Source organism: Primulina eburnea, chromosome 12 (genome assembly GCF_022965805.1).
Source record: "Primulina eburnea isolate SZY01 chromosome 12, ASM2296580v1, whole genome shotgun sequence".
Lineage (NCBI taxonomy): Eukaryota > Viridiplantae > Streptophyta > Magnoliopsida > Lamiales > Gesneriaceae > Primulina > Primulina eburnea.
In genome coordinates, this window is record NC_133112.1 from 15,597,243 (window position 1) to 15,603,104 (window position 5,862).

Consider the following 5,862-nt stretch of genomic DNA (forward strand, 5'->3'; position numbering starts at 1 on the left):
AAAGCCAACACAGCAATTGCCATCATCGATGGGGCACCTCATAGAATTGAAAATCCCAGAAATGAATGGACAGCTGAGGATAGAAAAAAGCAAATTTGGACAACGTGCCCAAGGATATATTATACAAAACGCTGGATAAAGTGACATTCAATATAATCAAGATGTGTAAAACCAGAAAAGAAATATGGGGAAAGTTGATCCAGTTATGCGAAGGCAATGAGCAGACAAAGGAAAACAAACTATCAGTTACCGTTCAGAAGTTTGACAACATAAAGATGAAAGCTGGTAAATCTATGCATGACTACAATGAAAGGATCAGTGGAATCATCAATGAGCTGAATGCACTAGGAAAAGTGTATTCAAACAAAGAAGTAGCATTGAAGGTTTTTAGAGGTCTTCTCAAGGAGTGGGATATAAAGACTATGGCTATGAGGGAGTCGAAGGATCTCAACAAGATCAAACTCCACGACTTGTTTGCCAATCTTAAGGCTTACGAGTTTGAATTGCATACCAGAGAAGGAGAGCCTTCTACCCCATCTGCAACAACAGCTTTAACTGCAGCCAGACTGGAGCCAACTGGTTCAGATGACAAAACTGCTGATCAATTGAGCAATGATGCAATGTCATTGTTTATCAAGAAATTTGGAAGATTATTGAGATAGAATCAAGGAAACTTTCAGAAGCAATTTCAGAAGAACCAGACTACAGAAGAATCCTATGTGTGTTACAACTGTGGTAAACCTGGTCAATTCATAGCTGACTGTCCTAAACCAAAGAAGGACTGTCGAGGGTCAACTGATAAATGGGAGATGTCATATATCATAGAATAAGGACTAAAGATGAAAAGAAATCATCCAGAAAGAAGCATGAAGTGCTCTTAGCTGAAGCGAACAAATACAAATGGGCTGAAACCGATAGTGATGAATCAGAACCAGATAGCTCAAGCAGCTCAACTGAAGATGAAGAATAAGTAAAATGTCTAATGGCAAATGATGTCCAACTGGAATCAGCTAGCGAACAGGTATTTGATTTTAGCTCAACTGATTTTACACGAGAGGAAATCATTACCACCCTGCATGACATGGTAAATGAGTATCAAAAACTTGCTCGCTCATTCGAGAAAGTCAAAGCTGGGCGAAATGACCCCAGAGAAAATAAAGCTTCAACTGAAGAATCAGTTGAAGTGTTGAATCTAAATGGGGAGATCGCAAAGCAGAAAGCTGAGCTGAATGAGAATCAAGCCTTGATATGTCAGTTGAAAATCGAAATTTCAAAGCATTCTGAATTGATACAAGCTTGGAACAAGTCGTCAGTTATTTTAACTGAAATGCAGAATGCTCAAAAATCAGTTGATGATAAAAATGGTTTGGGATTTAAAAATCAAATTGATTATTCTGCAAATGATGCTCAGCCAAAAGTTGAATAAAGGCAAAGAAAAATATATTACCTTTGTAAAATCAACTGTGGAAAATGAATTTTCAGAGCCAAGTAAACAGACTGTTAAAAAGATCGAAAGTAAGAACAAAGGAAAAAGGTATGGTATTGGATATGGCTATGAGAGTTCAATTGACTCAAGTAACTGGTCAGTTAAACGATTCAGTTATAAAAGACAGTACTCTAGGAGTGGCTATTACAATTACTACAACCAAAATCCAGTTCAGAAACGATATCAAATGAACAGTAAGTTGAAAAAGGACAAAAATCTTATTGTCTCTTCCTCATTTCACACTCCCAACAACCAAAAGCCTGGAAAAGTTATCTGGAACACTGCAACTGGAAGGTCAGTTAGATTGATCCAAGTTTAGGTTCCTAAAGGACTAATCAGTTTAGAACCCAAATAAATAAGGGTACCAAAATTATATTTTGTGTGTGATTGCAGGAAACAGGAATAATCAAAGAATCCACAAGGTATCTAGAAAGCGGATGTTCAAGACATATGACAAGAGATGTAAAAGTGTTATTTGAACAGATTAATTACAATGGACCAAACATCAGTTTTGGGGACAAATCTAAAGGTAAAACTGTGGGTAAGGGTAAGCTTATCCATGGTAAATTTACAATTAAAGATGTATTGCTAGTTGAGAATTTGAAGTATAACTTGATAAGCATCAGTCAGTTATGCGACAATAATTTCTCAATACAATTTCATAAACACACTTGTTCAGTTAGAAACTCAACTGATGAAGTCATTCTAATTGGACATCGATGTGAAAATACATACAAAGTTAGCTGGACTGAACATTCTTATGCACCAGCTTGTTTCATAGCTTCTAAATCTTCTAAAAATTGGTTATGGCATAAGAGATTGAACCGCTTAAACTTTATATCTATTGCCTATCTGAGTAACAACAATCTTGTAACTGGCTTACCAAAATAGATTTTTCAAAAGAAAAAATTTGTTCAGCATGTCACTTTGGTAAACAATTAAGATCCTCATTTAAAAACAGAGGTTGTAAATCATCTTCCCGATACTTAGAATTGCTGCATATGGATCTTTTTGGTCCAATACCAGTCATGAGTTTAGGGGAAATGAAATACACTCTGGTGATTGTGGATGATTTTTCAAGATTTACTTGGGCCATATTTATCAAATCTAAATACCAAACTGCTGCGCAACTGATCAAGCTTTTCAAAAGATTATCAAATGAAAAATCAGTTGGGATTGATCGAATCAGGTCTGATCGAGGGAATGAATTTATCAATCAAACTCTTTCAATTTTTTTAGAAAATACTGGAATTAAGCATGAGCTCTCAGCAGCAAGAACTCCTCATCAAAATGGTGTAGTTGAGAGAAGAAACCGGACCCTAAAAGAAGCTGCTAGAACAATGCTTACTGACTCTGGTATTTCCCAAAGGTTTTGGGCAGAAGCAGTAAACACTGCATGTTATACTCAGAACAGATCAATGATTAATAAGAATCATTTGAAAACACCATATGAGATCTGGTATGGACAAAAAAGTGTGGTTTCTTACTTTAAAATATTCGGATGCAGATGTTTTATTCTTGACAATGACAAAAATCATTTAAAAGCCTTTGATGCTAAATCTGCAGAGGGTATATTTCTGGGATATTCTTCAGTCATCAAAGCTTATAGATTTTTTAACAAGAGCACATTAAATGTTGAAGAATCCATACATATTGTTTTTTATGAAACTGTACTAACTGATAAGCAGTGATGACCTGATATTAATTACTCAATTAATTGGACCGGGTCACAGTCTAGCATTTTGAGCAAACATTTAATAATTGCAAATGCATATTAATATATTTGTGGGGTGTATATTTTTATGGGTTATTTTATAAGGAAACCCATTTCCCCTTCACCATTCCCGTAAGTCTTCTCCTCAACCCTACCTCACGCCTCACCCTCTTCTCCAGCTACCTTGTTCGTGTCTTGTGGTTCAACCACCATAGCTGACAGTAATTTTTCCAGCAACCATCAGCTGAAGCTCGTGCACCTTGTTCCTTGTTTGAATCGAAGAAGAGACGAGCTCTTCCATTGTGCAGCGAGCTGCGTGTTGCTGTTGCAACATTTTTCCAGCCCCTTGTTTGCCTTTTTATTTGTTCCTTGGAGGATTTTAGAGGCTAATTCTTGCTTCATTTCAGTTTATAGGAAGCTTTGGAATGTAATCTCTAAGCCTAGAGTTGCAAATTTGTTCATGGGTTTCATTCTTAGCTACTGTGATATTTCGAGATTTTGGTGTCTAGTTCTTTTGGATATTTGGGTATGTTACACGAAGAATATCGACTTGTGGTTCAATAAAACTTGTAGAACGTTGTGTTAGCTTTCTACAGCCACTGGAAAATCGTAATTACAATAAGAAATGGATTTGATATGATTTTTCTACCATAATGTGTCAAAAACCGAACTCTGTACTGATGCGTGCAGAAGACATTCTGTAATTCGAGTTTGTGACCTGTTTTCACTCGGATTCTAGACTTGTGATCTAAATGAAATTGTAGAGCTATGTCTTGTCTTCGAAACGATAATTGACCCGTTAAATTCCATTAAGAATTGAGGGGGTTATGCTCATTTTATCGAAACTGCTTAGTCTGGGAATTCAGTCCGCGAGTTTGTGAGTAACAGCATGTTCTTGCTTAATTCTGGAATTATCTACTAAGATTTTGGGAATGATTTCTTCTAAGAAAACTTAAATATTTGAGTTTTCTTTCATTTACAGTTGGCGGATTTTTAATTGGGTCAATAATGAATTAGATATGAATTTTATGCTACAAGGCGTCGAACCAGAATCTGTACAGATTTGTTGTTTTCAAAGTTTCTTGTTTTTGGTGTTTATCAGCATCTAGATGACCGATTTTTGTGTCGGTATCTTCTGATGAAATGTGGGATTTTGAGTTAGGATTTCAGCCATGTATGATAAGTGTAATTCGGTTAGGTTTTGATTGAGTTATGACCTTAAAATCGATCCTAGGTACAAGCTGGAATTTGTAAATTGTAATTGGATAAGACTTGAGTATTTAATTGATGAAAATAAATTAATTGCCACAGGTTTTGATAATCAGGAAGCGCCGAGGTCTTCGTAATTATTGTGGTAATTTAATTTGAAGGTTAAGGTACGGATTGATCGATTTCTTACAGCGTCTATGTCGACGTGTAATGTAATTGATGTGAGTTAATTGATTTTATGTGAATTATGTGATTATGTGCTCTTTGTGGAATTTGGATGCAAATTTAAGATTATTCCTCATTTTCTTAAAATAAAACATGATTTTCAAATATATTGGAATAATCTATGGATTGATATACATTGTTGAGCACACATTCATATTGAGCCCTTCAGTTATTGGTACCCGTTGATATTCGATTGAGATATGTATATGATATTATATTGTGTCTTGTGGATTTTGGGCACCTTGACTCGGTCCGGCTTAGGTAGTTGCTGGCATCAAGTGTGAAGCCATATCCCCAGACACTGTCCGCTGAGTCGTGGACAGGTCCGCTGAGTCGTGGACCAGCTCGAGCATATTATGATTATTGATATCGATCCTTTGACTCCTGATATCCAGACATCTTGCACCCGTACATGCATTGCATTGATTTCATTACATGTCATTTATATATGCTGTAATTTATTTGATCTTCGTACTGGGGTTTGACCTCTGTCCTTTGGGACTGCTGTGGTTTGTTCTGTGTTTCCATAGCAGGTCATGCAGGTGGTTCGTCTTCGGCTGCTCAGGATGAAGCACCGAGGGGCGCTAGAGCTCTTTGAGTTTTGAGCTCAAGCCTTTATTGTTTTTTCTCTGTGAGTTCAGTCATCGAGTCCCCAGATATTATATTTATGTATTATGGAGTCTATGTATTACCGGGATATGCCCCGAGTAGTTGTATATTGTGTTTGTGGAGGATCGTTGTTGTGATTGTGCCTGGTTGGCATTGTTTTGTTTTGGATGTTTGTTGAGGGTTTGATTTAGTCGTTTTGGTTATTTTATATTTTTCCGGTATGTCCTATTTACGGGGAGGTCATGCCGAAATTTCTATTGGGCCAAAAAGCAAAATTTTAACTCGTTTTCGATGTTTATACTAATTAATCATGATTGTGTGTTCATAAAATATTAATCAGGAACAAGGCCCTCACATAAGCCAACTGATCCAGTTGAGCTAGTTGATCGATTTACAGATATCAGTTTGGAGGATGATCATGAAGAAGAAAATCATATCATTCGAAACATCCTTCAAACACCTGAACCTGAAATTGTGGATCAATCAGTTGAACAAGAAGTCGTTCATGAAAGTTAGTTGGTAGAGCAAACAAATGATATTCAATTACCAACTGAAACAGCTCCAACTGAAACTGAAACGGTTCAGTTGCCTTCCACAACTGAAACTGTTCAGTTGCCAA

The 5,862-nt window shown here is 36.5% G+C and overlaps 1 long non-coding RNA gene across 2 annotated transcripts; it reads left to right on the forward strand.

Moving 5' to 3' along the window:
- Positions 1-3,203: 3,203 nt before the first annotated feature.
- Positions 3,204-5,429, forward strand: LOC140807377 (uncharacterized). 2 transcript variants are annotated; one of them, XR_012112679.1, is made up of 2 exons: positions 3,204-3,627; positions 4,512-5,429. It is a non-coding gene; the product is annotated as an uncharacterized lncRNA (long non-coding RNA). The 2 variants fall into 2 exon arrangements; XR_012112680.1 differs by lacking the exon at positions 3,204-3,627 and adding an exon at positions 3,634-4,077.
- The last annotated feature ends 433 nt before the right edge of the window (positions 5,430-5,862 follow it).